This window comes from Eptesicus fuscus, chromosome 7 (assembly GCF_027574615.1).
Source record: "Eptesicus fuscus isolate TK198812 chromosome 7, DD_ASM_mEF_20220401, whole genome shotgun sequence".
Classification (NCBI taxonomy): Eukaryota; Metazoa; Chordata; class Mammalia; order Chiroptera; family Vespertilionidae; genus Eptesicus; species Eptesicus fuscus.
The window spans coordinates 76,360,417-76,385,509 of NC_072479.1; positions in this window are offsets into that span (position 1 = coordinate 76,360,417).

A 25,093-nucleotide genomic window follows, 5' to 3' on the forward strand; every position below is an offset into this window, starting at 1 on the left:
CCTACTGAGAAAGCCCTCCCCTAGATTGTGCATTATAGATCCTCACAGTGATTGTGCATTATAGATCCTCATAGTGATTGTGCATTATAGATCCTCACAGTGATTGTCTATGTCCACAACATGTGCATTATAGATCCTCACAGTGTGCATTATAGATTGTGCATTATAGATCCTCACAGTGATTGTCTATGTCCACATCATGTCCATTTCACCATTTAAGGGAGAAGTTCATCTCTTAATAACTGTCTCAGCAGGTTTTATTTTCGGCCACCAAAGATGTAGATTCACCATTGCAGTATCACAGGTCATTGAAATCCATACCTATCCAAATTATTCTTAACTAGAGGCCTGATGCATGAAATTCATGCAAGAGTAGGCCTTCCTTCCCCTGGCTGCCGGCACGGGCTTCCCTCTGGCACCAGGACCCAGGCTTCCCTCATAGCCCTGGCTTCATCCGGAAGGTCGTCTGGAAGGACGTCCAGTCTAATTAGCATATTATGCTTTTATTATTATTATTAACAGTAATAATAATGGCCAATGGCCAAGATTTAAAATTATGTAGGCACCACTACATTATTTGCTTTGAAGATGAAGTGCCTAAAACTAAGAGAGGTTAAATTACTAAGATTATAACTGTTATAATGGGCAAGCACAAACTTGAACCCACATATATTTTATTCTACACATCTTTAAACCACTATTCCAAATTAAGGTAATTAAATTATGTATTAAAGCAAGCATAATTTACACTTAGGAAACTAAAGCAAAGTAAAGACAAATGCATGAAGGAAAAACTCAATTAAAAAGGACCCTCTCACTCACTTTCCTAAGAGGCTATCTACTGATCTGAATAAGTTGTTATTGGAATATTAACTTCATGTCAGAAACCTCTGAGCAGTTTGTCCTCAACTCTCAAAAAGCAGATGCCTCCCTAGCAATAATCTGGTCCCTAAGAGCTTCAGAACTGATCAAGGAGAAAATGTGTGTTTACCTGTCTGGCTTTCTCTCTGTGGCAATAGTGGCCATGCCTTCCCCACCATCGCTGTGAGGAGGCACTCAGCTCGGAGGCACTCAGCTCTTCATGAAGAAGATAGAAGGAAAGAAAAAGGAAATCACTCTTTTGCTTCCCAAGGCACCAGCTCTTTATTTGAATGTTTCTTCATCACAGTTACCATCTCCTTATAGTATATCTGCCCAATTAAGGAGGTTTATTCCCCTAACCCAGTGGTCGGCAAACTCATTAGTCAACAGAGCCAAATATCAACAGTACAATTGAAATTTCTTTTGAGAGCCAAATTTTTTAAACTTAAACTATATAGGTAGGTACATTGTTATTAACTTAATTAGGGTACTCCTAAGCTGGCCTTTACTAAAAACTCAAGGGGCCAAAGAGCCGCATGTGGCTCGCAAGACGCAGTTTGCCAACCAGGGCCCTAACCCAGTGGTCAGCAAACCATGGCTCGCGAGCCACATGCGGTTCTTTGGCCCCTTGAGTGTGGCTCTTCCACAAAATACCACGTGCGGGCGCGCACGTAACAGTGCGATTGAAACTTCGTGGCCCTTGCGCAGAAGTCGGTTTTCGGCTCTCAAAAGAAATTTCAATCGTTGTACTGTTGATATTTGGCTCTGTTGACTAATGAGTTTGCCGACTACTGCCCTAACCTCTGAGAATGGAGCGAAGTGATCCTTTTCCTTCTGCAATTACTAATACACATGACTTATTCATTGTTTTGTTTTAGAAGTGCTTTTCACTACTATTTGAAGGCATTTAAAAAGAAATAAGATTAAAACTTTGAACTTAAATTCACCATGTTTTTAACTGGTTTTATATCTGTAGAACTTAAATTTTTCTCCTGAAGAACATTCAAAAAGACTCTAAAAAGGCACAAGATCTACCTACTTTCAGTAGCCTATTTAGTGCTGGTGAAAGTTATTAATTCCTCTCAAAAGAACTACCATGAAGGTGAGTTTTCAAGATGTGCAATTGGCTTTTAGGAATCTGACATATGTGAAGGCGAACAGCTCTTCTGGAGCATAACTTTCCAGTGGAATCCCCCAGAAGTAAAAATCTGAAATGCAGAAGATCCTTGTATGTGCAGATTTTCCATCCATGATTCTGAGCAGCCATGAGTATTCTCAAAGGTCTCATAATATGTAATCATTTGTGCTTTTTGTTGAGGCATGCATTTCAAGCACTGCGGGCTGTTTTGCCTAACTCATAACTCAGTCTTGCCAACCTCCCAGCATCAGCGTTTGGTCATGCATGCCATATTCTCTACTCATTCCTGGGAACCATTGGTGCAATTAAAGTAAAAGCCAAACCTCTTAAATGGCCTACACATCCCTATATGGTCTGCTCCTTTCCACCCCACCCAACTTTCTGGCCCCATGTCAAACTACCCTACTTTCTTGTTCCTCTACAGCCATCCTGGTCTTCTCACTGAACACAGATAGTCCATTCTGAAGCAAGAACTTTGACCTTACTATTCCCTTGTCCTGGAGTATTCTCTCTCTTCCCCCTGGTATCTACCTTCTTGGCACATTCCCTCCATTCTAGTGTCTGCTCTTAACATTTTATCAGGGAGGCCTTTTTTGACCCTTATATCAAAAGAAGACTCCCGATACTGAGCCTTCCTATCTCCTTTCCTCACTTCATTGTTCTTCATGATACTTATGGCCATTTAAAATGCTGTCTTTACTTAATTACTGGCTTATCGTCTCTTTCAGCTCTCCATTCACTCCCAGACTGTTCCTTCCTGCTTCCTCCTTCTTGACCCTCTGGGACACCTTTATTTCTAGAAAATCCCTTTCTTCTTCAGTAGTTACCCTTTAAGCCAAGTCAGCCTGCACTAAGAATCTCTAACTGGCACACCAGACTTCTGTTTTCCCATCCCTAAAAGGAAAGGGGGTTAACTTCCAAAGGTCCTTTTGCCACCAGAGCATCTTTTAAAAAATTGAGCTGTATGGTTCTTAGATGAAAACTGCAGTCCCTTTGTATGGTGAATTGAAGTCGTTTTCTAGCCACAATTAGGTCCCATGATTTTATACCAAGTAGCAAATTACTCAAGTACCAGACAATAGAGTTCTGCCGAAAGGATCTTCCAAAAAGTGAAGCTCTGCGGACGCCTGCGAAGCTTGCGGAGCCTTGGAAATGCCATCTGCACTCAGCAAACCCACCTCCGTGAAAGTGTTGACTTCAGGGATGTGAAGTCCAACTGGTGCTGCCCGCCCCTGCCCCCCAACTCCAACCTGAACTGTTCAGGCTACTTTTGATAATCCTCTCTAGCCTCCTCAAGGCAGAAACATCAAAAGGGCACATCAAAGCTCCCAGTCACTGTGGAGAGAAGCCCTGCAAACCAGGTGACAACTTTTTTCTTCAGGCTCCTCAACACATACAAGCTGTAGGCCTTCCCCCAGGGAGGAGAGAGTAATCTTTAACAATTCTCAGCTGCCTGCCCTGAGGGAGGCAAGAGACACCATCTTTGCAGGTAGAGGATAAAGCCACTCCTCCCCATCACACATTTCTGAGAGTTGGAGGGCTGTACTAACCACAAAAACCACACACATGCAAGAAAAGTTTGAGCCATGCTTCACTGGTGTGTGTATTTTAAAATGCAAATAACAAAAGCTGAAAATGATGAAGTGAACATGTGCTGTATCACTGACAGGGGAGACAGGCAATTAATGAAACTCTGGGACTCTGTATCAGCTGCCTGCTGACTTCTGCAATTGAATTAAAACTATCATAAGAATAATACAAGGACTTGCCCTTGTCCTTCTTGTCTATGTGTTTATTTAATTTTCTGTCCAACTGACTCTCAAATAAATTGGAAACAGCTGCCATTTTTTGATTCAGTAGCTCCATTACCCCCTTGTGACATCATTCTGGGCACGAACACTAACAATAGGTCATTATGTAGCAATTACTTTATTGATTTATGGAAGTTTTTAAGCTCCATCAGGAATATGCACAGTCAAGGGGGAAAAAGACCACTTCTGTGCTCTTGCTAAAGGAGAAAAACCGAACTGCAGTGGCTGGAATAATGTTGCTCAGATGGGACCTTCCTTACAGAGGAAAACCATGGGAACAATTCCTGTTTTGTTGATTTTCTTTAAGTAAGAGAGAGAGATGGGGAAAGACTATAAAGTTTGAAAGTTATAGTACCCATAATTGAATGAAGTAACTAAATAAACAGATGACTCAAGTGCTGCTGTTATGTAATAGGAGGACTTTGGTGATATAATAGAAGTTGCTTAAAACAAATTAACAGTGTTGAAACTCCCATGACGAATGAACTTTGTGAGCTTACGCATAACATTTTAAGAACACCACTGCATAAAAACATGCTTTCTTTCTCAATTCAAATGGATATCATAAGACTTCACATTGAAGTTAAAGGCTTGCCCCAATCCATCCAGTGGATCATACTTGTAACAACTGTCAGGTCTTAAGCTGTTTTCTTGGGCCTCTATATATAAATAAGCAAGAATTTTCTCTCTCATAAATAGCTGGCTTTATTTTACATTCTCCTGGGCTAGGGAACTCTGGTCTAAAGATAAAAAAATAAAAAATGAATAATGTGCCCTCTGGCTAGTCACTTAGCGAGATTCTAACCTGAGGAGCTGAGCAACAGCCTGCCTACATTTTGAGGAAAATGGTGGCTCCTTGATTGAAATCTGTATCTGAGACATGTTGGCTCCTACTGGAGGTCAGGAGTTTAATATCCTCGTTCTTCTTTCAATGCCCAAATAGAGGAACCACCCTGGGCCCAACATCTGGCTCCGTTCCCACTGGGAAGACGTTATGGAAGCAACATCCCTGTGGAAACACATGAAGCTATGGCTTGTCCAAGATCAGTAACTGAGGATAAACAAGATGCTTGTGTGTTTCAGAGGTAATGGGTAGCATATGAGGAGCTTGAGCTTCTCCCATCAATATTTTTTTTTTTCTTCAGTTCTGACCAGATCCTGAAAGGGATTAGGAAATAAAGTAGTAGGTGATCTTGCTTAGAAACTCCATCTTTTTAACTCAGCTCAGACAAATTTGATGAGCCCTTGATCATTCACAAGTCTTGAACCTTATATTAAGATAAATGCCCCAAAAGTGATTTAGGGGTGAAAATCTCCTTTTTACTCGATTCTCAAAACATTGTTAAGGGTCTTCCAGATAGAAAGTACACTCAGGGCTAAGGATACCTAACAAATGCGAAAACTGAGACCTGCTCCAGCAAGAAAAGCAAAAGAAAATAAAGGCATGGTTCCTGGACTCTGGGCGCTTACATGCAGCTGGACCCCTACATGGCAGTTTAAAAGCAACACAGATGACCTTATGTAATGTTAAAAAAACAATAATACCGGCCTTCACATTAGGAGACCTAACTTATAATCACAATTATGCTATTAATTAGATGTGAGATCTTAAGTCATAATTGTCCTATTTCAGTCATGAACTAAAGAAACTGGGTTAGATAACACCTAGTCCCTTCCAGTTCTCACAAATTCTATGATCCTAATAAATCATATATCACACAACTTCTTAGCTGAGTTCATATGCCATGGTTTATTACTATATTCCAGCTAATGTCTGAAAACAGTAAGTGAGTCTCTGTTTATCATTCCAAAGAACAAGAGTACTTTATCTTGCTTATGCACAACACATCTTTCACACATCTGAATGCCACAGTTGTTGCATTCCTCACAAGACAGCTCAAACCCATTCACTCTTTATTAGGAAAATATTTGTACTCATGGTGAAAAGCACATGTTAACATAAAGACTTTTGTGCTGAAATATCATTTCTGAACCACCAAATTGTGGTCCCTTCATAATTGGTCTTTAGAGTAATATTTACTAGGAGGATGTAAAATGAAGAGAACATTTCATTTGGGATGACACAATTGATTGAAATATTTTTTAAAGAGATAAATCTGGAGCCAGGTCTTGGAGAAAGGTATAGGCATAGCTTCATGCAAGAGAGGAAGAGGCTATAAAAGCAATAACAAAGAAGTGGGCATAGTGGAGAGACTGGATTTTGTGAGATGGAGTGGATGACTCTGTTAGAGATAAGTGGGGTTTGTATGACATGGTATATAATAAATGAGGGTTTGGATGCCATTTGCATATATAAACAGACTTCAGCTGGCTTCATGGGGAAATGCATAATTAAAGTCAAGTTTAAGGAAGACAATATTTTTAGCTGTGTGATGAGTAGGCTGAAGAACAGAAGTATTAGAAAAAAGGTAATACAACCAAGATATAGTTAACATAGTAAAGAAATGAAGTTAAAAAAAAAAAAAAACTCAGGCCCTAGCTGGTTTTGCTCAGTGGTTAGAGCATCGGCCTCCAGACTGAAGGGTCCCGGGTTTGATTCCCATCAAGGGCACATGCCAGTGTTGTGGGCTCAATCCCCAGTAGGGAGCGTGCAGGAGGCAGCCAATCAATGATTATCTCTCATCACGGATGTTTCTTTCTCTCTCTATCCCTTCCTTCCTCTCTGAAATCAATAAAAATATATATTTTTGAAACAAAACTCTGGACTAGGATAATGACTTTGGAAATGGAAAAGAAGGCTCAAATCCAAAAAAACTAAGCAAGAAAGAATTAATAGCATATGAAAACTGACTTGATATGTGAAGCCAAATGAGATTTTTTAAAAAGGAAGTAGTAAAAATTAACTACCAGATGAATGTCCCAGAGAATTAACTGGACAGTTGAGTCATTGGGAGAGGAACACAGAAGGAGAGAGAATGTTTATTTTATGGAATTCAAGGCATAAGTGCCCCACCAGAAGTACAGCCAAGGGAAAACATCTAGTTAATAAATAGACATGGAAGAATGGTGAAAGGTCACGGTTGGAGTATTACATTTTTATTCAGCAAACATTTGTCAAATCCTCTTATGAGCCAGGCACTGTTCTAGATACCAGTAGTAAAGAGATAACAGTCATGAACTCCAGAAATTTTTGTCTAGTGTAAGAAATAGAAAGTTTCTTAGCTACTTATAAGCAGCTTGTAATCAGAAGTATAGAATATATAATCAACATTATTCATTATAAGATGCCCACTGCCCAGATGACTATGTGAGTTCAGGAAGAAAACTGGGATAATGCCTGGAGCAGGGGATTTTACTTAAATAACAAGTCAGGAGAAAGAATAATCTAGAGATTATAGCTTAAATATAATAGGCAGTGGAATAAAATAAAGTATATATTAGAGAAAATAATAAAGAGTTTACTATCATCATTTTTAGCCAACATTCTATGAATTTCTATTCTGTGAAAATAAAATAAATAAAAACTTAAAGGTTGGAAAGAAAAAAGAGAACTGTCATCATTCACAGATGAATCTGCATGTAGATTACACCAAAAGATTCTACATACAAAATTTTAAAATTAGTTAAGTCAAGTTAGCAAAGTTACTTTATTAAATGTCATATTAATGTATGTCTTTATGCCTCTAGCAAAACTGGAAAATAAAAATTAAAATAGCAATATTATTTATCATTGCAACAAAATGCATCAAATACCTGGGAATAAATATAATAATTGATATTCAAGACCTTTGTACTGAAAACTATAAAACAATGCTGAGATAGAGAACTAAAAAATGTAGAAATATACCATGTTCGTAGATTGGGGGATTCAATGTTTTGGATATGACAATTATTCACATATTGATTTGTATATTTAATGTAACCATAATCAAAACCCAGTGGGTTTTTGCAAAAACTGCTAAAATGATTCTACAATTACATGTAAATAAAAAGAACGTAGAAAATCACAGTAATTTTAAGCAAGGAAAACAAACATTGCCCTACCAGCTCTCAAAACTTTTATACATCGAAAGTACTTAGAACATGTACAAAACTGGAACAATGGAATACACTAGAAGGTCTGGGAACAGACCTTAAAATGTACAACCAACTGATATATGGCAAAGGTACGACTGTAATTCAGTGGGGGAAATGACACTCTTTAATAAATGGTTTTGCATTAACTGGATATCTACATTTAAAAGAATAAACCTTGAACTTTCTTTCATATCACACACAAAAAATAAGTCAATATGCATCACAGATCTAAATTCAAAGGAAAAACAAAAGGTTCTAAAAGAAGACATAGAAGATAATCTTTATGAAATTATTTTAAAGTAGTGAGTATAGAGTCTAGAACCATGACTGACTTTCACAGACATTCATAAATAAAGAACAGAAGAAAAAAATCACAAAGCAGAATATATAAGAACACTGCAAACATAGGAGGAATACTCATAGGCAACAGCAGATGAGTTTTACTCCATCAATTTAAATGAACTCCATGATCAAATGAGAAAGCTGGCACTGTGGTCCATATTCCATAAACGGAAATGCTGACATTTGTCCTCCCTCCCTCCCTTACTCCCCTCCCCCTTCTTTCTCCCTCTCTCCCTCCCTCTCTCCCTCCCTCCCTAATCCCTTGGATCACACACTGACTCTAAATAGTCTCAATGGGCTTTTTTCTGTGGTAGAGTCTTTATCTCCTGAACAGGATTCTGGTCTTTCTCTTCTGTGTTTATACAGGAAAACAGGTGAGGAGTTTCCTTTTCCACATGTTCTGCCATATTCCTCTAAGACTTGCCCCAGATGGGGTAGGTGTGATCTCTTACCTGCCACTATCTGATTATTTTGTGGTTTAGCAGAGGTCAGAGGAATAGTTAAGGGGGAGTAGGAATAAAACTGAACAGAGAATAAGAAATAGCAGAATGGCTGGGAGCAAAAGAGCAAGAGCATTTAAATGTGCCCAATGCTAACATGGGTTTTCTAAAGAAACCAACAACAAGAAAGGATGTATCACAAAGATTATGGTGAAAGAGGATGGTGAGTAGGTGGAAATAGTCAACATAATCATGTAAGAAAGTCATAAAGTTTGGAAATATTTATAGAGAAAGAAGAATTAAGTGCAAAATTTTTACTTTAGCATGTGAATGTCATGAATAGAAAAAAAATAATGTTTAGGAAAATAATTTATTATAACATTTCTTCTAAATCCACAGGGAAGGAGTGAGCAAAAGAAAGAAATGGATACCGCCTTTCAAACTCACCAAATTCAACTTCTAGCACAATATAAAAAGAATCAATTTTTGTGTCTTCCAGCCTTGTTTTTACTATACTATACAGGTGTGTGTGTGAGTGTGTGAGTGTGTGTGTGTGTGTGTGTGTGTGTGTGTGTGTGTTGGGGGAGTGTCCATTCAGACATGGTTGCCATGGAATGTGAAAGAGAGAAAAAGGAGGTGATAGGGACTGGAGAGCACCACTTTGAAAGATTTCAAAAGTGCTAGAAAGCAAGCAAGTGTTCTGAAAACAGGAGTACAAAACATGACAGGGGGTTTGTAGTTCAAACCATCTGACCTTTCAGTTGAGTCAAAATCAACCCAGAGCTCAAAGCACATAGTACTGGAACTCGAGATGATCACTGAGAGAAGAATCCCAAAGTGAGCAGCACTACAACACCTAGGTAATCTGCACTGACTGCTTGTAAACTGTGTGGTGCGTCCTGCCGAGCCCGAGGTGTATGGGTGGCAATGGCTGCCAAAGCGAGAGTGAAGTATCATAGAAAGTTGTTACATTATTTCATATATTTCATTTTGGTTTCCTTCCAATCTAAATCATCAGTTTGCCAAAGATGGAAAATGATGTGATGTGATTAAAAGCTTTAAAACTACTAAGGTTAAAGAGTCATCACACATTTTAATTGAAGTAGATGTGAAGTGGCCTTTTCCATATATAAATATCACTCTGCTATCCAACCAAGCCAACCCAAGACTTTAATCTAGGAACTCTAATTGAGTATATATATATATATATATATATGTATATATATATATATTATATATATTCACACACATATATGTATGCATGCTGGTGAGTTTTAATAATTCCTATACCATAAAATGAAGAAAAAAACAAAGATACTGCAGTCCTAGCCAGTTTGGCTCAGTGAATAGAGCATTAGCCTGGTGCAGTGGTTGGCAAACTCATTAGTCAACAGAGCGGCAAACTGCGGCTCTCGAGCCTCATGTGGCTCGCGAGCTGCAGTTTGCCGACCACTGGCGTGGTGGACCAAATGGTCCCAGGTTCAATTCCTGTCCAGGGCATGTACCTTGATTGCAGGCTCCTCCCTGGCCCAGACCCTGGTTGATCGGGGATCGTGCAGGAGGCAACCAATCAATGTGTTTCTCTCACATCAATGTTTCTCTCCGTCTTTCCCTCTCTCTTCTCTCCCTAAAAATCAATGGGAAAATATCCTCAGGCAAGGATTAACCAAAAAAAAAAAAAAAAGGAAAAGAAAGATATTGCATGAGAGGGTAGAAGGGAGAGGAAAGACTATATATTCTAGTTGAGATAAGTTGTTTTCAAAAACATCCTCCTGCTACCACTCCCCTCTCCCATCTATGTACTTTGAACCTGAACTCTGAGTATTTACTCCTTTGTATAGTCCCTCCCCTTAAATCTGGACTGGTTCTGTGACTCACTTTTGACTAATAGCATATGGCAGAAGTGAGCTTCTAAGGCTAAGTCATAAGAAGTCATGGGTTGCTCAAAACTCACCTTTCTGATGTCTCCTCCCAGAACCCAGCCATCAGGCCAAGTGCATAGCCCAACTCAAGGGTTCCCAGTGATCTCCCAGATTACATCCAGCATCAACTGCCAGCCACCTGAATGAGCCAGACCAGAAATTCCAGTTCAGTCTTACTCCTAGATAACATCAATATCAAACATCCCGTGGAGCAGAAGAACAGACCAGCAGAGAGAGCCCAGTCAACCCACAGAACTGTAAAAGATAATAAATTGGTTGTTGCTTAAGCCATTCAAGTTTTTAAAGTAGTTTATTCAGTAAGAATAAATAACCAAAATGATCTATTGATTTCTTAATGTGATATCACACCTATCACACCAGTTAGATATTACCCTGTAACAAATTACCCTTAAAACTTGGTGATTTAAAACAGGGAGTCATCAAACTTTTTTAAATGGTCAAGATAATAAATATCTGAGAATTTGTGGACCATACAGTCTCTCTCACAACTATTCAACTCTGCCATTGTAGTGTGATAGAAGCCATAGACAACACGTAAGCACATGGACATGGCTGTGTTTCACTAAAACTTGATCAAACTGGTGGCTGGCCCATGACCATAGTTTGTCAACCCCTCTTTTTTTAAAATGAAGCATTGATTATTGCTCACAATTCTATAGGTCAGAGGGGTGGTTCTGCTGATCTGAGCCAGGTCTAGCTGATCTCAGCTTGGCTTGTTCATGCACCTGTCATCAGCTGGCAGGTTAGTAGCGAACTGGCTGCTCTATGATGGCTTTACATACAGCTGGTGTTTTGCTGAGTGCCAGCTGGAGTGACAGGGGTGATTGGGCCACATGTCTCTTATCATCCATCAGGCTAGCCTAGGCTTGTTCACATAGTAGTGACAGAGATCCAAAAAAATAAGCAAGAGCACACAGGTCTTTTGAGGCCTAGACTCAGAATTGACCCATTTTTACTTCTGCTCTATTTTATTGGCCCAAATAAGACACAGATCAATGCACATTCAAGGGATGAGAGAGCAGACTCACCCTTGATGGAGGAGATGCAAAGCCACAATGTAAATGGCATGTGTACAGATAGGAGTGAAGAACAGTGCCATTTTAAAAATCATGAGACTATGAATATGTGACTCTAAGAGCAAAGATTCTAAATGGAAGTTGTCTCACTTCCTTTGTAAAGGAAGAAAATGAAACCCAAGGAAAGAGGCTGACTCACCAAGTCATTCTTGCTAGGTAGGACAGCCTTGGGGTTAGAACAACTTACTCGCTATGTGTATAATTAGGGTTTTACGGTTTTCCTGACCCATTGAAATGTCCATTTAGGGCCTTTAGGGATTCTTAAGCCAACTGGGAAGTTCCCCTTCTACACACAATTGCAGTCAGGTGACTTTCATTTCAAAGTCTCTTATTCCAGTAAAGTCACACCTAGGATGGGAAAAATTTATTATCCACCAAGATCCCTTAAATTCCCCTTATTCCCAGAAGGTCCTTCTTTATTATACTCTTAGAATTATAATTCCTAATTTAGCATATCTTCAACCTAAAATGTCTCCAACTAACTGCATCACTGGTCAGATGCTATGACTGTGGAGTGGCCTGGTGATAATAGGTCCAGTGAGAATGACTCTTACTCAAACAGTTGAGCCAAAGACTTGCTATAAACACACTTAGAATGAGGTGGCTACAGGCTACAAATTACTCACCAGCTACCATAGTCATAGGCAGCATCCCTACTGGTCAATTTGTAATCCATAGGGATTTATGAGAATGTTCAAAAGTAGAGCATTATGCTAAGTGAAATAAGCCAGTTGGAGAAAGATAAATATCACATGATCTCACTCATATGTGGGATATAATGATCAACATAATTTGATGAACAAGAATAGATCCAGAGACAAATGGCAGGGGAGGGGGCGGTTAGAGAGCAACCAAAGGACTTGTATGCATGCGCATTAGCATAACCAATGGACACAGACACTGGGTTGGTGGGGGCTTGCCCGGGTGGGAATGGCTGTGGGGGGGGGGGGGCAGTGTCAATTGGGAGAAAAGGAGACTTACGTAAAACTTTAGATAATAATAAAAAAAATCTTCCTTTCTATTCTCAATTGCTATGATGTTGGAAAAAATAGAATTATCTTCCCAACCCTGACTTAATGGCTTCTGGTAAAGATACAGCCCTATATTAAGTTCAATACTTTTCGCAGTTTAATAGGTTATAAAAATAAAATTTCCTACCTTTTTTTACCCTATGGACAGGACTGACTTAAGCCAGAGCATATACAAGAAGCTGGGTCCCTGACTCCAGGAACTTACATTACAATTTGTCCTGGAATCTGGACTATCCCCAATTTGGCTGCATTTCATTAAGCTAAATTGTTCTAATGTTTTGTTTATGTTTTCATGGCTCAAAAATTCCTTTGTGGCTTACTTGTAAAGCAGCTTTCTAGTGTTTTTGCCTCTACATCAAGTACCTTTTATGTAATTCAAAACTTTTAAGAGTAATACTCTAAATCCAGTATTATGCAACAAACAATCTTCCAAACATAATCTGAAACTAATTATCATGCCATGACAATAAACTGAACTATGAGGCTCTAACATCAGCAGTTTTCTATTTAGGCTCCACAAATTCATTCTTGCTCTCTCTGCTCACTCATTTTTATGGCTTCAATGGTTATGCTCTGACATTGCCATTCATCTTTGTTTCCCTCTATTCACGTACAACTTGCCAAAGATTATAGATTCTACCCTCTTCACATCTTGGCAGTGATTTCTTTTCTTTTCTTTTAAAAATTTTCTTTATTGATTAAGGTATCACATATTTGTCCTCATGCCCCCATTCCCATCCCACACCCCTCCCCACACATGCCCCCACTCCCCTGTTGTCCCCAACCGCTGGTTAGGCGCATATGCTTGCACACAAGTCCTTTGGTTGATCTCTCCCCTTTACCCCCACCCTCCTCTCCCCTCCCTCTGAGGCCCGACAGTCTGATCCGTGCCTCCTTGTTTCTGGGTCTGTTCTTGTTCATCAGTCTATGTTGTTCATTATTTCCACTAGATGAGTGAGATCAGTGATTTCTTTTCATTCTCTTTGCCCCCACTCACAGGAACTGCTTATCCAGGCAATCTTGTGCTCTTCATGTTATTCCTTGCAATCAAATGTCTTCTCTTACCATCTGTGCCCACTAAAGTCTCACTTATGCTACAATAACTTGGTTTTCCCTGACCAAGTCTGATCACTACATTTATAAAACCTGTATCTTTTTATGTCTCTATTGTGAATGAAAATTATCATCTGCTTTGTAGGTCCATTATCTATTTCTATTTGTATGATGCCTCCTTTCCCTAGGGGAAGTCAATTTTTCTCTAACTTAATGTGTTCCTTTAGCATGTTTGACCTAGACATTAAACTTTCTAAGGCAAGATCTGCAAAGGGCCTATCGTAATGTCTAATCCTTTCTGTTGATACAGCGGCAGTTGTACCAAATCCAGCAGCAATAAGAGTCTCCTGGGTAAGCGGAATCCATATTTCCACAACCATATAGGAAATGTAAAGGCAAAATTGTTAATAGCCTCCCCAGGGTGTTCACTCTTGCTATGATGCCTTCCATGATTTCATCATGTTTTAAAAGAAGTGAAATATCTCAATTCATGTTTCAAAGCATAAAATAAAAGTAAGTGTGCTTTAGTCATCTTTTCCAAAGCCTGGTTTTGTTGTTAAGGTCTACAAGTTTCTTTCATATGTAACCTGATCACACGACAGCATTAAAATTTATTTTTAAGCTGGGTAGTATTACCATGTATCCTGTTATAATATTTTAACATCAATTCCTTGCACAGCAATATTGAATACCATATATATTGTTTTATACCTCTTTTCTTCAATATAAGGTTAACTTCTTCCCTTGTTGAAACACTCACTAACTACATTAGTAAAAATGTTCTGTATTTTCAGTCGAATTATTATACATTTCTTTGGGATTTTGAAATCTATGTATGTGCATAGATGAGAGGAGAGGAAATTTCAGTAGTCCTGCACTATCCTCAAAACAGATAGATAATAATTAGGGTTATTACCTCCTGGATATAGAGCAGCAAGCAATATCTGAACAAAATTTGTGCATATACCTTTGGATACATATTTGTATGCCTGACTAAGGCTTGCTTTTCTTTTTCTTTCCAATTTTATTTTAGAAGGGTGACTAAAATCAAATTTACATGTCTGATCCCAGAAGAATTAATTAGTTTTGCTTCATTCTACAGTAGCTTCCACGTAATGAGTGCCTACTCTCAGCCAGAATTCATGGCATGCACTTTCTACATTTATCTCAAAAATTACCAAATCTGGTTCCCTTGCTGTATTTCCTCTTTCTGTGAAAGGCACTCCCATCTATCCATTTGGCAAGCAAGAAACATACGTCTATCTCTTTCTCACAACCTTTATTCCCAATTCATGCCAGGTTCTATAATTTTACCTTCTAAGTGTTATCTAGTCAGTTCACTTCTCTCTTCCTTCACTTCCATTCTCACGGTTTAAACTTAAGTAATCCCTAAGCCAAACCACTGAAAGAGCCTCATAACTAATTTTCTTGCATTTACTGTTGGGTTCCTCTTATCCACTCTCCACCCTGGTGTCTGTCCAAGTTTGCCTATTTTTAAGTAGAATCATTAATCTTTTTATTATTGAGTTTTAGGAGTTCTTTGTATGTTCTGGATAAAAGTGTCCTTTTCACAATGTACAGCCAGTTCCTGGCAAACAATAGGAAGTTAACGTTCCTTGTTGAATAGTTGAATGAATAAACTGTTAGAGCATAAATTACCCCAGTTTATGGCTGAAGAAACAGATTCTCAGAGAGGTTAAGTTACTGCACAAGGTCACCTAACTAATAAATTTCAGAACCAGGATTGGAAACCAGGTCTATCTGATATTAAAGACAGCACTTTCCACTGTGCTGTATTGATTCCCAATTCATTGTCGCAAAAATATGCCCTTAAATGTGTTTGCTAAATGAATAGAAACACAGGTGCTATCAGTAATATAAAAATTATGTAAAGTTTATGATTCATTGTGATTGTATCAGCGACCCATCTATCCATACATTCATCCATCCATAATTTATCTATCTGTCATCTATCTATTAATCATATAAAAGATACCTTTTCACCCTAACCAGTTTGGCTCAGTGGATAGAGCATCAGTTGCGTACTAAAGGGTCCCAGGTTCAATTCTGGTCAAGGGCATGTACCTTGGTTGCGGGTACATCCCCAGTGGGGGTTGTGCAGGAAGCAGCTGATCAATATTTCCCTCTCATCGATGTTTATAACTCTCTATCCCTCTCCCTTCCTCTCTGTAAAAAATCAATGAAATATGTATTTTTTTAAAAAGATACCTTCTCTATTTATAGAGTGTAATCTATATTGGCATACTTCTTTATCCTGATTAAGGAAGCTAATAGTATTAAGCATATATTAGTAAGAGTTATTTTTTACAGTTCATTTTATAGTAAAATTTGCCTCAAAAAGATGAACTTGAGAAGTGAATACAGCTGTATAACCCACACCACTGTCAAGATAAAAAATATTTCCATTGCCTAGAATGTTCCTTCATGCCCCTATCCAGTCAATTTCATCCACCACAGAGGCAACCATTTTTCTTTTTTTCATCGTAGATTAGTTTTGCCTATTCTGGAACTTTGTATGAATGGACTTATAGTGTATTCTCTTTTGTGTCTGGCTTCTTTCTCTAAGCCTAATGTCTTTGATATATATCATATTGATATATTTTCAGTTTTTATAGATGAACACTATTCTATTACATGAATGTCCCACAATATTTGTATCCATTCTCCTTTTGATTGACATTGAGTTATTTCTGGTTTGAAGATATTAAAGATGAAGCTGTTGTGAGTCATTTTGAACAAGTATTTTTGTGAACATATGCTTTTCATTTCTTTTGATTTCATGCCTAGAAGTGGAATGGTAGGTCATATGGTAAATGTATTATTAACTTTATAAAAAATTGACAAAATTTCTTCCAAAAGTGGTTGCACCATTTTTTATGCCTATCAGCAATGTACGATAATTCTAGTTGCTCCACATTCTAGCCCACATTTGGTAATAAAAGTATTTTCAACTTTAATCATTCTAGGGTTGGATGGGGATATCTTATTGAATTTTTAGTTTGCATTTCCTTGGTGATTAGAAATACTGAATAATTGTATGTGCTTACTGGCTATTTGAACATATTCCTACTCATGCCTTACTGGTAAGAACTAGTTACACACCCCACTCCTAAACATAAGGGGCAGGAAAATGTGGTCCTGGTTGGGCAGCTGTTCCCATCAATAACTCTCCACTGAGGAAGGGAAACAGGATTCTTTGGTGGTCAGCTCTCCTCTTTGCCAAAGCCTAATTTTTAGAGTTGCAGTGAGGGTTTAATAAGTGAATCCAGGTACAGAGCTTACAACAGTGGTTATTACACAGAAACTAAAGATAGTGAAGCCCTTCTTTTCCTCCTTTTTTTCATTCCCCTGTGATGCTCAAATAGCTATCCCCATACTACGACTTGAAACTCAGCAATTTTCTTTGTAATCACCATTTACCCTTTTCTAAGGATATTTTCTTAATTTAAAATTGATTGTCATTCTATTTTTCTTTTATCTCCCCTTGTTATATCTTTTTCATTTATTTGGACCTCTGATAATGCTGATAGTAAAATATCGTAGAGTGTCTAGCTTTCACTATACGTCTGGGAGAATTTTTTTTTAAATGATATTTTTGTCCTTTCTTTTTTTCATGGAGAAAACAATCTGAAATTTTGGCTGTAAGGAACATGTAAAGTTGTCTGACTCTCTCAAAAACCTTGTCCTCAATTAAACTAAACAAAAGGAAGTATGCTTCCCTTGTTTGGAGGTTTGTTTATTATTCCTCTGATTAACTTTAAGCTCACATATGCCAGGACAGTGTTCTTATATCTGTATAGAGATATACTGAGCTATATCCTAGAATTTAGTTTTGGTTTTAATACATATGAAATTAGAGTTGCTGTGGGCCAACTCTTATAAGTTATCCTTCCTGCCATAAAACTCTATGTTCAGGATATATATATATATACACACACACACACACACACTAGAGGCCTGGTGCACAAAATTCGTGCATGGAGGGGGGGGGTGTCCCTCAGCCCAGCCTGCACCCTATCCAATCTGGGACCCCTAGAGGGCAGTCGGACATCCCTCTCACAATCCAGGACTGCTGGCTCCCAAATGCTCGCCTGCCTGCCTTCCTGATTGCCCCTAACCACTTCTGCCTGCCAGCCTTATCACCCCCTAACCACTCCCCTGCCAGCCTGATTGATGCCTAACTGCTCCCCTGCCAGCCTGTTTGCCCCTAACTTCCATCCCCTGCAGGCCTGGTCACCCCTAACTGCCATCCCCTGCAGGCCTGGTCACCCCTAACTGCCCTCCCCTGCAGGCCTGGTCACCCCTAACTGCCCTCCCCTGAAGGCCTGGTCCCCCCCAACTGCTCTCCACTGTAGGCCCAGTCACCTCCAACTGCCCTTCCCTGCAGGCCCGGTCACAACTTCCCTCCTCTGCCGGCCTGGTCACCCCTACCTGCCCTCCCCTGCAGGCTTGATCACTTCCAACTGCCCTCCCTTGCAGGCTTGATCGCCCCCAACTGCCCTCCCCTGCTGGCCATCTTGTGGTGGCCATCTTGTGTACACATGGGGGCAGCCATCTTGTGTGTTGGAGTGATGGTCAATTTGCATATTACTCTTTTATTAGACAGGATAGAGGCCTGGTGCATGGGTGGGAGCCAGCTGGTTTGCCCTAAAGGGTGTCCCAGATCAGGGTGGGGGTTCCCTTGGGATGTGGGGCCACCTGGGTGAGGGGCCTGTGGTGGTTTGCAGGTCGGCCATTCCCCCTGGCAACCCAAGTGGAGGCCTTGGTATCTGGGATTTATTTATCTTCTACAATTGAAACTTTGTAGCCTGGAGTGGAGCCAAGCCTCCTGCTTGCTCCGTGGTGGCAGCCATTTCTGTTGGGATTTGTGTATCTTCTATAATTGAAACTTTGTAGCCTGGAGCAGAGTCCAAGTCAGGCCAGAGCTTCAGAAGCTTGGCTTCCTCCATCGCCGGGGGCAACCCTAGCTTCCTGCTCTTTCCAGCTCCGTGGCTGCCACCATTTCTGTTTGGATTTATTTATCTGCTATCATTGAAACTTTGTAGCCTTGAGTGGAGACCTAGGCCAGCAAGGGCAGGCGGAAAGCTTGGCTTCCTCCATCGCCAGGGAAACCCAAGCCTCCCTCCTGCTCTCTGTGGCTGCAGCCATCTTGGTTGGGTTTATTTGCATATTTGCTCCTGATTGGCTTTGTGGGCGTGGCTTGTGGATGTAGCAGAGGTATGGTCAATTTGCATATTATTCTTTTATTAGATAGGGGAGATATATATATATATTTTTTTACATGTATTTTTTTCTCCAAATTTTTTAATTTTAAATTTCTGTGGATTGAATTGTACTTTTTTAATTTAATTTTTTATTGTTTAAAGTATTACAAATAGTAGTACATATGTCTTCTTTTTCCTCCATTGAACTCCCCCCATCCTCCCCCACCCCCCAATACATGCCCTCACCCCACCAGTGTCTGTGTCCACTGGTTATGCTTATATTCATGCATACAAGTCCTTTGGTTGATCTCTTACCCCCCCACCACCCTCCCCTGCTTTCCCACTGAAGTTTGACAGTCTGTTCAATGCTTCTTTGTTTCTGCATCTATTTTTGTCCATCAGTTTATGATGTTCTTTATATTCCACAAATAAGTGAGATCATATGATGTTTATCTTTCTCTGACTGTTATTTCGCTTAGCATAATGCTCTCCAGTTCCATCCATGCTGTTGCAAATGGTAAGAATTCCTTTTTTTCTATAGCAGTGTAGTATCCCATTGTGTAGATATACCACAGTTTTCTAATCCACTCCAATAAAAAAATGGGCAAAGGACCTAAATAGACACTTTTAGAAAGAGGACATATAGAAGGCCAAGAAACATATGAAAACATGCTCAAAGTCACTAATCATCACAGAGATGCAAATCAAAACAACAATGAGGTATCAACTCACACCTGTCAGAATGTCTATCATCAACAAATCAACAAAGGACAAGTGCTGGAGAGGATGTGGAGAAAAAGGAACCCTCCTTCACTGCTGGTGGGAATGCAGACTGGTGCAGCCACTGTGGAAAACAGTATGACGTTTCCTCAAAAAATTAAAAATGGAACTGCCATTTGACCCAGTAATTCCACTTCTAGGAATATATCCCAAGAAAAGAGAAACACCAATCAGAAAGGACATATGCACCCCTATGTTCATAGCAGCACAATTGAAGTGTACTTTTATTAATTTAACAAGGTGCCTCTACCTACTATCTGTCATTTCAGTTATCAGTTTTCTATATATTTGCTGAAGCATTGATTAATAGACATGTATAGCTAATAGAATCGTATATAGTAATGAATCAATTATCTATATCTTAAAGAATTATGTCTTGACATCTTCTACTTCTAGTCTTAAGAGATTAGCTGGTACTGAACATGCCCCCTACCAAAAAGTATAACACCAGGCAACATAGCTATGGTAAATATTGTTAGGAATTGAAAAACAGATAGTTCCAGATTGTGATTCTTAAGAGAAAGAAAACATGTGAGGTGTGCCCCATGAATGCTTTTGAGTGCTCCTACCTTTTCCTATGGGCACTTTCCTACCACAGAACAGGAATGTGGAACTTAAGTAGAACGGCAGTATCGCTTTGCTGAGGAGCATAATTGAATTCTGGGTTATTCCAGTCATTGGAATTTGCTGGGCAAGGTATCTAATAAGAACAAGCTTCACAGGGGGTGGTGTCTAAAAGTCTGTGTAGGGGTTTACTGAAGGTCCTTGAAAAATCATTATTTGTGAGATCAGATGTGTGGGTTGGAATTACTCAGGTTGAGACAGAAAATCTGAGCTGAGGCTGAAGGGAGGCCTAACTGACAAGCTTAGACCAAATAAGTCCAAACAAAACCTGGTCACTGGCTTTGAGACCATTGATAAAATTTTGTCTCAGAGCCAAGAACTGTGATTGGAAGCTGTGCATAAATATGCCTCTATCCTAGACTTTTTTGATATTGTTTCTTTTTACATGTTAAACGTTAAACATACAAAGCTTAGAAAGAGAATGCTTTAATGAAGAATAAAGCAGCCAAGGACAAGTTCTAGTTTTACAATGAAATGTTGCTTTTTCATTACAAGAAAAATATTTTATTTCCAAAGGTTAAATAAGTTAATACTTAAAGAAAGAAATCCACTGAAAAAGGAATTGAATCCAAACTATTCTCTGGCACTGTGTCTATTGTGCTTTTATTTGATTATCTGATGAATGTACTTTAATTCTTTGACACCCTGTATTTTAAAAAATATTCTAAAACAGATTTTTACACATCTAAAAACTCTACTAGCTCAATAATTCTGCCTTCCACAGTATTTGTATGATTTACATTTATTTCTATCTTAAAATAGATCATTGTTTGTAGATGTGTTTTTATTGAATGATTATGTACCAAAATTTATTGGGGGCTTGGTCATTAATGAACCCAGTCTTATCCACTTTTATTTAGAAGCTTCTATTATCTTTTAAGCTCATAGTTGCAAAGAAATCTTTGTGAAGGTTCAAGTGTTTCTCTGCTCTTTATCATTCTTTCAGTATTTTTTCAACTCTTTTGATACTTACTTGATACTTACATGCTTGTAAATTTCCATTTCCCACCAAGATTATCCCAAGCTCAACTGAATCTAAGGCATAGAAATAATCACATAATTTTGGGGGAATGATTCAAAGCTGTTAAAGGACATACCACAGAAGAACAACATAGGTAAGTAATATTCAAATAATCTCCAACTGTCATTTCTGAGTTCCATAAGGAAAAAAAAAAAAAGACCCTGATGCCTTAAGATTTTCTGGAACTATGGAATCTGGACTGATAGAAAATTAAATACTTCAGAAGCAAAGGAAATTACATTTTATAAGTTCATTCAGTACATAAGTTTTTGAGTCTTAGGTGTCAAGATCCGGTGTAAAACCTGGGGAACTGAATTGTGCCCTGCAAAATATGTCCAGTAAAGAAACACAAGGAGACACCTTTTCTAAAACTCACCAAAACTTTTTAGTACTCAAAGAGGCTTTGATGGAAGCAGATATGGGCCTGCCCTCAAGTAAGTTGGAGCAGAGGAGACAGACTTTAAACAACTAAGTAAGCAAAACAACATAAAGTTACAAATTGTGACAAGTGCCATGAAGCAAATAAGCAGGGTGCTAAGAGAGGAAATGACAGGGACAAAAGGAACGCTTCTTAATCAAGATTCTTTGTCAACTCTCTGATGAAATCCAGTGGATGAAGTACAGTGTGGCAATGGAGAAATGGGGGTGTATCGGGCAGTTCAGAAAAAAAATCCTGAAAGAAGACCAGAGTGGCTTCAGTTTCTCTGGCAGACACACAAAAAAGGTGTTCTGTAAGGTAATATATGTTACTCTTCTAATTTAATGCCAATTCCTCCAATTTCTTACTTTCTATAAATTCCTTGATAACAGGTCATCTCTTACTGGGAAACATTTGGAAGCAAAACATTTTGTGAGTCAGGTCTCAGCTCCACAAATTCTGTCTTGTCCCAGGATGCAAAGCTAACCACTCCCTCCTGGAACAATGCAAACACAAGCATAGCAGGAACCCCAGATAAACAGTCTAGTCTTGAATACCCTGCAGGCTCATCAAGTCTGAGCTGACCTGTAAGTCCAATATTAGGGGTCTAATTTGCATGAGAGACTGAGATACTTAAGCATGAATGATTATGTGACTTCCTTACTAAAGGTAGAACAAATTGAGGAACACAGGTTTGGCCCCTGGAAGTCACAAGGGAAAGGCAAGAGTGAAGTACAGCAAAGAAGGTCCTAGTAATATTATCCTCTTGTCTGTTTCCCCTGGAGACCAGGCCTTGGGAGAGACCTGGGAGGGAAGATGGTTAAAATAACAGAGCTGGATAACAAAATCCATTTAAGATATGAATGAGAAAAGGTAGAGGCCCCATCTCCTTCTTTGTTATTGAAGATCAAAGGAGCACAAAACTTAATCATCATAGCCGCTTGGACTGGAGGCAGCTACAAGTGAAGGAAAGGACAGGAGATTAATAAGCACATATAATTTGCAAGGCATTATTCCAGGCTCTGGGTGCAAAACAGACACATCCCCTGCCCTCACAAAGCGGAAGAGAGCCACTGATCAATAATCATGCCAATACATGAATATAAATTGTGATAAAGACTATGAGAGCCACTGATCAATAATTATTCCAATACATAAATATAAATTGTGATAAGGTGTCAAACAGTTCTGTCAGTTGTGTGTCTTTGAGCATGTTACTTAATTCCTATGAGCCACAATTTCCTTATTCATTTTGTTGTTCTGCCATAATCATTGAATAAGATAATGCATGGAAACCACCTGACATGAACTTGGTCTTTAATGGGCTCAAATCAATAATACCTATTAATATTTGAGAAGTGCAATTAGTCAGGTTTTGGCTGATCTGGAGAAATGCTTTTTGTTCACTGTGTTTGCTGGAGGAAATATAGATTGCATAGATAGTAAGACATTTGGTAACTGTGTCAATGCTCCCTTTGTACACCTACTTACCATGGAGCACTGGGAAATGGGTACAAACCCAGACCTGTGGACAACTCTAGCTATTTCATAGCTTCTCAAGGTAACAAATTAAAATTTGATAATGGTCCTAGGTATGTTTTAGTCTATATTAAATGGCCTCTTAGCAACTCACATACTCAATTCCTGAAAGTGTTTCTGTTGCAAAACTAAGCTTACTGGAACAAGGCATTTAAAAACATTTAGAGGGAATATTGAAGAGCTTTTAAACAGTTATAGAACGGGGTTTTACCACATGCATTATATGTCAACACTTTTTAGTCTGTCTTGTGGGAACTCCTCCAACATCGTCCTGTGCCTATCACTTTTCATTAAACAAATGAAATCAGTTCTATACCTTTACTAATGCACATTATACTTTAAATAGATATAACTGTACTAGCTAGCTTTATCTTCAAAACATGAATCACAAAAAGTAGAACATGAGTACAATATATTAATCACAATACATTGAAAGTGAGGACACCTTCAGTTTCTAGAAACCAAATCAGACTAAAAGCACAACTATTTCAACAAAACAACTTTATGGGCAAATCAAACTAGCTAAATAGCTAGTTTAGGAGAGGAGGGCGACCTTAGCCATGAGAACCACCACAAATAGTTTCCTTCTTCCTACTTCTATTTGGTCATCACTAACCTCCCTCATTTACTAATTTCCAATATCAAACCATTAAGGATCATTCATTGAAAAAATCATTTATCCACTTCAAATGAAGTCTTTGAAGACTACGTACCATATTTGAGGCAAGAAATAAATAAAACAATGCAGCCAGAAAGCACCAAACTTTACCAACGCCTCAGTCCCATGCCCTACACAGGACATTTTATTTTTAGTTACATAAAAGGAGAAAAGACAGAAATAGAGACAGAGCAACCCAGATTAAAACTAATTAAAATCTCTGCTCTACAACAAATTGGCCTCAAGCACATAAGTGTGTTGTTTGCAAAACTTACCCATGGTTTTGTTTTTGTTTTGTTTTGTATTTATATCTTTAATAAATGTCCCTGCAAAAATTGTGGATGCTTTTTCCCACTTCAGAAGTCTTTGGTTACCCAGGGCATCTGCACAAAACACAAGAGGGCATTCAGTTTCCACTCGTGTTGAACGGCAGCAGAACTCTGGGTAAAAGCTGCACTGCGCAGAGCCATGGCAGGAACTAATCGCCAGGTCAAGCAGACCCTTTATCCTCAGTAGCCATCTATCCGAATTCCCATGGAAAGACCTAAAAATCTTTAACTTTTCTCCTAAAAAAAAAAAAGAAAAAAGAAAAAAAGCCCCTTTGGATGCAAACCTCCTGAAAGCACACTGCGAAGGGTCCTTTCTAAAAGGCCTTCCAGTTATGAAGTGAACGTGGCAAATTATGACTCCTAAGCTTATATTTCTCTGTTAGATATTATCTCACATCCTTACATAAAGTCTGATTTATACAAATTGGCTCACTTTCTGAGGATTTGCTTTTATTTTAAATACGGCTTTTCAGTCAGACTTCACTTTTGGTGGAAACACATTTTTGATAGCCAGGGCTGAACATAAAATTCCATTATTTAAGTGGCAAAGAGTTGGTAAGTCAAGTCCGCGAGGCCTGTGGCAGTAACTTACTCTGTTTGTGGTTTCTACTTTGTTAGACTCTGTGGAGCCATGAATCTATCTTGTCCTTAAAAAACTGAAAGAGGGGGCTTTTAAAATGAATGTAATGCTAAATTTATGTGCCCCAGGAGCAGCATATCAAGGCCTCTGGACTGATTAAACCCAGATGTTGGTAACAATGTTAGT